This window comes from Dasypus novemcinctus, chromosome 19 (genome assembly GCF_030445035.2).
Source record: "Dasypus novemcinctus isolate mDasNov1 chromosome 19, mDasNov1.1.hap2, whole genome shotgun sequence".
NCBI classification, from domain to species: Eukaryota; Metazoa; Chordata; class Mammalia; order Cingulata; family Dasypodidae; genus Dasypus; species Dasypus novemcinctus.
The window spans coordinates 31,697,385-31,708,731 of NC_080691.1; the positions used below are offsets into that span (position 1 = coordinate 31,697,385).

Consider the following 11,347-nt stretch of genomic DNA (forward strand, 5'->3'; position numbering starts at 1 on the left):
CACTCAGGAGCACAAATTCCAAATAGGGCCCTCTCACATAGCACAGAACTCCAAATCCATCTGCCATGACCATATATATCTGGGGATTTCCATAGCCTTCAGGAGAACCAGCACCTAGGGATGTACCTGCTTTGGTTCTCTCTGGGGTCCTGCTGAAGTGTGTTTAAGCGTGACCCCTCTGATGACCTCCTGACTCTCTTTGTAAGACTCTTAGCCATATGAATTCCTTTGCCTTTGCCATTTCCCCCTTTGATTCAAGGTCAAAAAGCAATTTTAAGCACTTGTTCCAACATGTAGACTGAGATATTCTGTTGGTCTGAATTGACCCTTTTATTCAAGGTCTCTCTCTAGTTGCATCACCAGTTAGTGATTGGTAATAATCCCTTGGTGGCAAGGAAGATCATCCCCAGGAATCATGTCCCATGCTAGGGGGAAGGTAATGCATTTATACGCTGAGTTTGGCCACATTTGAGCAACACGGAGGATCTCAGGAGGTAATTCTTAGACACCTTGTAGGTCTAGGCCTAGTTTACTACCCCAAGTAATGAAGATTGTCACTGTGGGCCCTGAGTGGAGGGGGAGAGAGGTACAGAATAGATGGAAGCAGGACAACTTGGCGGCAATGGAAGTGCTCCACAAGCTCATGCAATGATGGACATAGGACATGTTAACTTATACCAAAAGTGTATAAAAGTCTGTAAGCTAAAATGTAAACCATAGTGTAAAACACAAGGAAGCTAAAAATTTAGAATTTTATACAGTCTAAAATATAAACCATAATGGAAACCAAAATGGAAACATGTTTGATAGCTATGTTTCAAAATCTGTACATCAGCTACAGAAAATATAACATGAACATGTAAAAGGATCATTGCTGGGGAAAGGGGAAAAAGGTTTGATGTTGGATATGTGGGAGTCCCGTATACTGTGTTTGTGAATGATGATGATCTGAAACTTTTTTGAAGACAAACTTTAAAAATTAGGAAAAAAAAATAAAAAGGATGAAGACACCAAGGAAGAAATGAAAGAAAGTGCCGTGCCACTGTAGATACAGGGCAACAGCTATTAGAGTGATGAAAATCAAAATGTTTGAAACAAATCATTATTATATTTTTCATTTTATTAATACAACCATTTATTTTTACTTTATTTTAGTATTTTTAAATTGTTATGCATTCCATTTCTAAACATTAAAACCCATCGCTATATTTCAATTTCCTATTAATTGAATTTGGCAATGTATTAGGCTTCACTGTTGTGAAGTTTTGGACCACAGAGAGGTTCAGCGCTGGCAGGGGAGGACACTGGTGTGGGGTGTTATTGATGGGGGGGCACGTGAGTGGAGGTAGTTCTCCAGGGCATGTGTATAGGGGACATAAAAATGTTCTGATTATATGTTGGGTATTTTTATTTTTATTTTTTTGACTTGTGGAATTCTTTTTTTTTATTTATTTATTGAAATATATCACTTATACACAAAATATATAAAAAATCAGTGTATAGTAATAGTTGTGGACTTGCAAAAGAAACATATATAACAGCATATGGGGCTCTCATACTTCACTCTGTCACCAATGCCTAACATTGTTGTGAATCATTCATAACTAATGATTAAAGAGCATCATCAGAATATTACTACTAACCAAAGTATCTTACATTTGGTGTATTTTTTCCCCCAACCCACTCTATTATTTTTTATATGATTTATACATTTACAGACATAAACAATGTATATAGTAAAAGTTGTGAACTTACAAAGCAAACATGCATAACATCATACAGGGGTCCCATACATGAACTCAACACCAACACCTTGCATTGTTACGAGACATTTGTTCAAATTATGAAAGAATATTGTCAAAATCTCACTACTAACTACAGTCCTTATCTTTCATTTGGTATGTTATTGCTCCAACATACCCTATTATTACTTTTTAAATACTTTTTATGGCAAAGTTGTAAACTTACAAAACAATCATACACATGTGCAGAATTCCCATATAACACCCCTCTATCAATACACCACACTGTGGTGGCACATTTGTTACAGATTATGTGATGATGTCATCAGATTATTACCAGGGCCATAGCTTACATTTGGCACACTTTTTCCATGCTTCCCCATTATCTAAACAGTACATCCTAGGCATAGATGCATAAATGGTACATTATTACTGTTAACCACAGTCTGTAGGTCATTCCAGTTGTATATTTTCCATGCTTCTCCACATTCCTACCACCCTGCAATATGTATATCTGCAGATGTATATCTTCTCTAGTTCACATAGGACACTCTTGCATCTGTACCATCAACCACAATGCTCAGCCACCTCTGGGTTTACTGTGTTATTCATTCCCTAGAATATTCTCTAGCTTTCTGTGAATTGACATGTACATCCCTAGACTACACTTTTCAGCCACATTCCCATTTATACACCAACTATGACTCACTATAATATATTACCGTCAACTCTATATGTTTCCAGCCTTTTACAGTAAGGTTAATTAAAACTTCTACACACATTAAACATCAGTAGTCCATCTCAGCCCTGCTCTTATCTCCTTTAAGAATCTACCACCTGCAGCAGTGCCCCAAAATGTGTTCACTCAGTGCGATGAGTGTGCCACAATGATGGGGGAGGTTGTTGGTGTGGGAGGAGTGGGGTAGGGGATGTGGGGAGTACAATTTTTAGTGTAACATTTTTTATGATGTATGTATCTTCAAAAACTACAATTTACAAAAATGTGTTGGGTATTTTTATAGTAGTTGCAATTACAAACGTCAACTGAGGGAGTGCTGAGTTCCTACCCAGAGGAGCTCTGTCACATTCCCCAGTGGAACAACAATAATCCCCAAGTGTCACGGCAAAGAACAACAAAGAAGAATGGTCCAATAAGGAGCCCTTGATACTGATGACTATGCTTATGAGACTGTGTGCCTGAAATATAAAGGAGGCCTAGAGCTGAGAATTCTTTTGAAACTCTTTAAGCATGCTTACTTTGTATACTGCTTCTGTATTAGTCAGCCAGAAAGGTGCTGGTACAAAATAGCAGAAATGGGTTTATTTTTTATAAAGGGTATTTATTTGGGGTAGGAGCTTACAGATATCAGGCCATAAAGCAAAATTTACTTTCCTCACCAAATTCTATTTTCATATGTTGGCGCAAGATGGCTCTGGAGACTGTGAGGGTTCAGGCTTCCTGGGTTCCTCCCTTCCAGGGCCTTGCTTCTCTCTGGGTTCAGGATTCCTTTCTTCCCAGGGCTTGCTTCTTCCTGAGCTCAGCATTCCTCTCTTCCTGGGGCTGGCTTCTCTTTCCTCTGTGAGCATGTCCTGGGCCCCAGCTGAAGGCTTCACCATCAAACTCCAACATCATAAACCCTTAACTCTGTCCTTTGCCATGCCTTTGATCTGTGAGTCCCCACCCACCAAGAGGCAGGGACTCAGTGCCCTAATGACATGGCCAACTCAAAGCCCTACTCCTCACTTAATCATGCCCAGATTAAAAACATAAACCAATTTCTATTTTTGGAATTCATAACCATATCAGACTGCTCCAGCTTCATACATTTTTAGTATCTCCAGTTCATACTTAATTTCTGCTGCTTGCTCAAAGTTTCTTTTCAATCTTGCTCAGGGTAAATGGTTTGCTCATCTATTTTCTAAGTATAAAATAGGAGCAATATGTTTGAGTTTTAACTTTAGGACTCTTCAGAAGATGTTGAAAGGTGATTTGACTTGGTTTCTGCCAGATGCTATGGACTGAACAATTTGGATGGATTTTCATGCTCTTTCTTTCATTGGGATCCTCATTCCGTGAGAATGGTATAATTCAAATACTTGGATTATATGAGGGAGAGGCTACAGTTATACATTATTCAGGAAGATTTTGATAGTAATTATCAAGTTCCCACCAAGTACCAACAAAAGCTAGATGTTTCATTCACTTGGGCATCACCTAAATTTTTCTAAGTCCCTCTTTTCAATTAAAGACAAAGATCTTTTGCAGCAGATATGTGACATTTTGATTACATGGGATTACATATCCAGCTCCTCCCATTAGCCAAGTTGCAAGGCAGTTCCTCAGTGGGGCTCACATCCAGTAAACCACTAGGACCATGCATTGGGCACAATTCCAAGGCTAACTGGACGCAGTGTGGTCTCTCCATTCTAGTTCCAGTCATAAGTTTAATACTCTTTTGATTTTCATTGCTGAAATTTTTGTAGTGGTGACTGCTGTAGTCCATTGAGGATTTATTCCAAGTTCGGGAGAGCTCAGAAATATTTTTCAAAATGGGCTCAATCTAAATAATCCAGCATTGTGATATTTTCAAGTGGGAGGTCATTTCTGAGTGCCTTGTCATCTTTTTTTTTTTTTTTTTTTTAAAGATTTATTTATTTTATTTAATTTCCCCCCCTCCCCTGGTTGTCTGTTCTTGGTGTCTGTTTGCTGCGTCTTGTTTCTTTGTCCGCTTCTGTTGTCGTCAGCGGCACCCCCTTCTGTTGTCGTCAGCGGCACGGGAAGTGTGGGCGGCGCCATTCCTGGGCAGGCTGCTCTTTCTTTTCACGCTGGGCGGCTTTCCTCACGGGCGCACTCCTTGCGCGTGGGGCTCCCCCACGCGGGGGACACCCTTGCGTGGCACGGCACTCCTTGCGCGCATCAGCACTGCGCATGGCCAGCTCCACACGGGTCAAGGAGGCCCGGGGTTTGAACCGCGGACCTCCCATATGGTAGACGGACGCCCTAACCACTGGGCCAAAGTCCGTTTCCCTTGTCATCTTAAATTGAATTTTAATTATAAGAATTTATGAAAAATAGTCTCTGACAATTTTGGTGAAATCTTGGTTCTATGCTTACACTATTATGAGTGGGCAATGATTGTTCTCAAGGCTAAATTTGTCTAAATATATTCATTTTTCTACTACTTGATTTTAAGCTAATGTTATCCTTCAATACATTAAAATTTTAATCATATTAATTAAGTGAAACATTAAATGGCAAGTTTTCTGAAAAGACTTTAATGAAAAACAAAGAACCCTCCTGAAGTCAAGGGAGAATACATACAGGAACTTGGCTTGAATTGTAAGTTCCCTGGGTCAAGAAGCTGATGGGGAAGTTGACACTGGAGAAAGCTGGTAGAGAGAAGACCCGCCAGTTCAGGTAAATTCTCTACCTAAAAGAAAAATCTGACCAAAAACATTACCAAAAAGAAATATCTAACCTCAAATTTCAGTAGTGATCATGGGGAGAAACTCTGATATATGTCAGGGTATTTCACACACTCACATACAAAGAAACAAGCAAGCAAGCAAACAAACAAACAAACAGGCCACTAGGCTTGAGAGGAGTCTCTAGGTGTAAATCAAGAGTTTTGGCAAAATTCCTGGGAGAAAGTCACATTGTCAAAGGCCATGATGGAAATGATGAATTACTACACTGGTTAGTATATATTTCTGCCCAGAGTGAAATGGAAAATTACACTAAAAGTATACCAATGAAGTGAGTTAAGTGTGTATTTGTAGAATAGGAAGCCACAGAAAACTATGGAGAGAACAAGAGGATGAGGAAGGGTGTTGGTGGGGTCTGAGAACAAGGGGGGATGGGCTGTGGGGACACCTTCCTCTGGTCATCCCCTCCCCCACCAACTGAACCACTGTGACTGTTTGAGGCCCTGTGATGTCACCTCAGAACTCTAGGCTGAAATGTGCTTGCTCAGGGCCAGTTGCCTGAGGCAGCGATTGCGTATGCAGTATGGAGGCATTGCTGTTCGTTCTAATTCTGTTCAGTACCCTGTGGCTGAGCGAAAGCACAGCCATAGGGGTACTCGGATCTCTCTTCTTCCTCTTCCTTGGAGTGGGGCTCTTCACCATCTTGGCCCACTCTAAGAAGAGGAAGGTGAAATTTCGGAGAGTCCAGCGACACCGGGACTTGAGTGAGGTAAGGGACCCTGGGATCAGTTAATGGTCGAGACTCACTGTTTTTGCCTATCCCACTTCTCACTTTCTACACCCATTATGTAGGCCCAGAGGGACACCTTAGTAATAACCTCTCACAGAGTAGACCCTATCATCTAGGGAGCAGGTAGGGGAAGGCTGTTTTGAAGTGGGGCAACTGTTTCATTTCAAAACTCATAAATCGTCCATGTGGGTGTGGCAGAGGGCTCCAGGATAAATTCAGTCATACTTGGTGGCAACGGATTGTAAGTTTTAAGAAGTTCAGGGTATTCAACTAAAGACAGTCTCTCAACACTTGCTCACTCTTCATATCTCTCAGCAGGTATCCCTTGGCCAAGCGGGTTCCATGTGGGAGGGTTGGTGTGGAGAGCAGTGCTGAGCCCTGGGAAGGCTCAAGGACATGTTCTTGTCCAAGTTGGGATATCAGGGACCAGCAGCCTTCTGTGAAGCCACACTTGCTCCTCTAGAGTGCAGATTCTGTGTCCTCTTCATAAGAAGGCTCTTCTCAAAAAAGACTCCACTAAAAATCAATTGATAGCTCATCCAGAAAAAAATGTGTTATTCAAAGATGAAAAGATAATCATTGGAATTAACTCCCTAAAAAGGTTTAGCAGACTAATACAAGGGATACGTTATTGATGGATAGGGTTCTGAAGGTTTCCGTGAAAAGACAGAGATTGTATCCCATGAGATCCTATCTTCTTTTTTGGTTTGACAGCGTCAGCGCAGAGGCAGGAGAATCGAGGAAAAGGGTGAATTAACAGGTAAGGTACTGTTCTCCCAACACACCTGCTCCAAGGGTGAACCAAAGCCTCAATCCTGCACAGCCAAAGTCACCTTCCTAGTCTGAGCCCGTCAAAGTTGTTAAAGACCCTCTCAGAGAGCAGAGGTCCCAGAGGCCATGAACACAAGGAAGACTCTCAGACCTTGGGACACTCTCACATCCTCCACACATCCTGACAAACAGAGAGGGAAGGGGCTGGACATACAACGTGTGTGCGATACAGTGCAACAAATCTTGGTGGAATGGGAAAGCAGGAATTGTGTGGCCTGCTAGGGGCAAAGAGTTTAAGTGCACTAAACCTGAGATTCCTCCCGTGAAATAGCTTTTTTTGGAAGGAATGAACAGGCTATTTGTAGGGATCACATGATACAATTCGTGGGAAAGTCCTTGAGAAATGATTGCCCATGAAGCATGTGTGAGCCCCTCCATTGTTTCCCGTGACCATTGGACATGATTTCCCCATTCTTGGAGCTCCTAGAATCTATTTCTCTAGAAGCCTCACCCAACAGGCTATGGCATGCAGCCCCAGAGCAGGTGTTTTCCTCCTGCCCTCACCACCTGTAACCCAGTCTCCTGATTTCCCAGCTTGGAGAGCTTGCCAGGGAGGCGCTGTGGGGACACCAGGTGTGAGTCCTCCTTGGAAAAGGTGATTCCTGTTTATTCCCTCTTTCCTGCTCCCCCTCCTGAGCATGGCCTGTGCTCTCCAGGTTCCCAGAGCACTCTCACGTGGATAAGAAATGGGACCACAGAGACAAAACATGCACAGGAAAGCCATGGGGATTGGGTCAAATGTCTGCGAGAAACCCGGGATGCAAGCAATCAGTTGGGACGGAGGCAGCAGCAGCCCCTCCCCGGCCAGGCCTGCTAGGGCTCCCTGCCCCCTTCTTCCTCTGACTAAAGCCTCTGATTTCTTTCCTGCAGCCCCCTGCGCAAGGAACCTGGACCGGCCAGACACAGTCGCGTCACCTGTCACCCGTGGGCCTTTCCACCTCCCCGGGATGACCGCCCGCCAAAGGGGGACCGTGTGGAGGGTGCTGCTCCATCTGGGACCCCTTTGGTGGCCTGGTGTCTGGCCGCCAGGCGACCTCCACACCCACAGAGTGACCCGCCTGCGAGATCTCTGGCAGGGTCCTCTGGGAGACTTGCCTCTGGCGGCCCACTCTTCCCTCCAGGGGCACAACCACCTGCCCCTCTGTGGGAGGCCCCAGCAGCACTGCTGGGGGTGAGAACCTCCCTCCAGGTGGTGTCTGGGGAAGCCCACCCTCCCTTTGCAGGCACCATCCTGGTCCTTTCATTTCCTTCCTCCTTCCCTCCCTTTTACTCCTTCCCCCCTTATTCCACCCTGACCACCCCCTCCTCCCCACCACTGGCCATTTCCCTCTTTCCACAATCCTCCCTGGCACTGCCCCCCACATTCCCAACCTTGTTTTTGACCTTTACCCCGAGCCCACTCACCCCTGCATCCTGGCTTCCCACACCCCGCTCCTCTTTTACCGTCTTCCCAAAGTTCCTCTCATCCCCACCGGCAGCTCTTCCATCTCTGCCCCAGGTGGCTTGTGGCCCATTCCACCTGCCAGCCCTCTGTTCCTCCCTTTCCTCCCCCACAACCCTGTCCTGCTCCCTGCCCCTGCGCACCCCTTCCCTTGCCTTGCCTTGCCTCTCCGCTCTGCCCTCTGTGCCTTCAGGACATCTACAGAGGGCATGGGCAAGAGGCATCCCTGCACCCCACCCTTGTGTCCTCTCCCTCCCCTTAATTCAGCCCAGTGAAATCAGGGCCAATCCTAGGCTGTGCAGGGGTGTCCTGGGCACTCGCCCTCTACCCCTGACCCCTGCACACCTGGCTGCTGCTGCTACAACTTCAAGCAGCACAACTAACCCCCTGTCCATTGGGGTGGACATAGAACCACAAGTCCAGGCCAGCCCAGTGGACTTAAACCTGGAATCAGGTACGTTGGCTTCTGGGGCCTCTCAGGCCACGCCCAGGGAGGAGCCAGTGGGGGCCTGGCCACTTCGCAGGTGGTGGGTCCTGGAGGGAGACCAGGGAGAGCCACCTGTGGCAGGAGAACTTCTCTTAGCCCTCCGTACAAAGAAGCACTATAATCGGACCACGTTCCAGCCACTTCTCCAATTGGGGGACAATCTAAAGTACTCCTTAGAAAACGTCCACCAGAAAAAGGGCTGAGGGATCCCCAAGGCCAAGGGAAGAGAACCCCTCACCCAGATCAGAGATTTTCCTGACACCCTTTCTTTTTTTTTTTTTTTTTTTTTTTTTTTTTTTTAATTTTTTATTAATTTTTTAATTTTTTATTGACTTTGTAATAATATTACATTAAAAATATATATGTGAGGTCCCATTCAACTCCACCCCCCCACCCCCCCTCTCCCCCCCCCCCCCAACAACACTCGTTCCCATCATCATGACACATCCATTGGATTTGGTAAGTACATCTTTGGGCACCTCTGCACCTCATATACATTGGTTCACATCATGGCCCATACTCTCCTCTATTCCATCATGTAGGCCCTGTGAGGATTTACAATCTGACACCCTTTCTTGATGATCCCATCAGGCCTGGAAAAAACACAGGATTTCCAGGAACCCAGAAGAAACAACATCGTACGGAGGGCCCTTCACTGGATTACACACCGGAAAAAGACCAAGGGGCAGGAAGGACCCCCAAAGGGAGCAAAAGGAAGACCAGCCCCTGGGATGTCCCCACGCACCGGAGAAAAAGAATCTGAATCCAGCTGCTCCCGAAAGGGAGCTTTAGCTGCACCAAATGCACTCCCTGAACCTCAGGCTGGACCTGGGGGGGACTGGGGCCTCAGAAAGAAGCCACGGAAACCCCACCCCAGAAAAGTCCGCTTTGAGGCTTCCTCAGAGTGTCTCATTTATTATCCTGACTCTGCCCCCTGTGAGCTCCTGCCAGACGCAGTGGTTTGCCACGACAAAGTAAAAAACCCAGAACATTCGGGGAGACATTTCAAATGGGGGAGATTGTGCTGCATAGGGTGTTTCCCACACATGAACTAATGTGTTCTAGAAATAAAGTTATTCTTCCTTCAAGCCGCTGCTTTTCATGATAATTTGTTATTTCTCCAACAACTCACACACCAAGCACTAACCAACGGAAAAAGCAAAATGCCACAGTAGCTCAAAACTCCCTTACAGTTTGGTAATGTAATCTGAGAATTACCCCCAACTGAGAATTCTTAAATGTGACTTTTGAGCGGGTGGTGAGTCAAGCCCAAGGCAACACATTCCTCTTGCCCAAAATGCGTCATCCATGGCAGCAATGTCTCCAGGTATTGGCAGGTTACTAACACTTTTATATACCATCTAAGAAACTTTGTGCTTGATTTTTTTGAAAGAAATTTTCCCACACAACAGGGATGATGGAATGCCAGGGTGTCAGGAGCTAAGTGGCAGCACTTGACAAAGACCAAGTGGGCGTGGCTAGTGTAATGACCCTAGACTCAAAGCAGCAGTCGCAAGAGTCTGCCCTGCAGAAACCTATGATATTGGGTAGGGGATTGTGGGATATGTGTAAGTGAAATAGAAAATCTACTCATTCCTTTCTTGATTTGTATAAGAGAAGGATTTTAGATCAAGTGCCAAAAAGCAGTCATGCCCCCTCAGTCAATTCCAAAATCAGGATCATTTACAGACCTGGAAGCCCTGACTGAAGGGATGCCCGGGTCTTCTTCAGGTAGCACCCTGCTATGCTTCCCCCTTTTATACTGTTCATCTTCCTCCCAGCTTTCCCCATGAGAAAAGGAAATGATCAGACACTCAGGGATTATTGGACACTGACTCAGAACTGACATTAATTTTGAGGCCCAAAATATCCCTGTGACCCCAATCTGAACATGCATTTGGGGCTACCAAACTGGGCCATGTGGCTGCCCCGAGGTGGCTTTGTTTGTTTTGCTTGTTGTTTGTTTTTATTGTTTCAGAAGGCACCGGGAACCAAACCAGGACCTTTCCTGTAAGGCAGGGGCTCAAGCACTTGAGGCACATCCACTCCCAAACCAAGATTTATTTGACATATACACAGGATGTCGCTCCCTGTTGGTGGGTTTCTGTTCCTGTATTTTCAAAGTAAACAGCTGCAGGAACCCTCGCTGCTGTCTGTGGTTGTGCGTGGGCCCCTCTCTCCCTGAGCTGTCCCCAGGGCATGGGGTCCCTTCGCCCCACCCCACCCACCGCAGCTTCAGGCAGCTCTGCCATACTTGCTTCTCACAGCCCTTCATGTGGCAGGGGAGGGTATCGTGGGCACCTTGCCTCACCACCTGTAAGCCCAGAGGTCCCTGACCAGAGCACGGTGTGCACCCTGGTGTCCTGAATCACTTTGTGTCCCATGTCTGGCCCTGGGGACAAACTGGGGACCTCACCCAGACATCTTCTGCTGGCCTCCAGGGAGGATGTTCATGTGGCACCCCCCCCAAATAAAGTGCCCCCAGGGGTCGGGTGTGCCTCCCAGCATCTCTGTGGGGCTCCAGGACCACCCCTCCTGGGAAGCAGGTGCTGTTCTCCTCACGCAGTGCCCACATCCACCTCCCCCCCAGTTCCATCACCCGGCATGTCCAGAACCCAACAGGTGCTGAG

At 45.9% G+C, this 11,347-nt stretch overlaps 1 long non-coding RNA gene across 1 annotated transcript; it reads left to right on the forward strand.

Annotated features, from left to right (window-relative positions):
- The first annotated feature begins 7,846 nt into the window (after positions 1–7,846).
- LOC131274512 (uncharacterized) lies at positions 7,847–9,805 on the forward strand. The gene is made up of 2 exons (XR_009181739.2): positions 7,847–8,684; positions 9,309–9,805. It is a non-coding gene; the product is annotated as an uncharacterized lncRNA (long non-coding RNA).
- Positions 9,806–11,347: the final 1,542 nt, after the last annotated feature.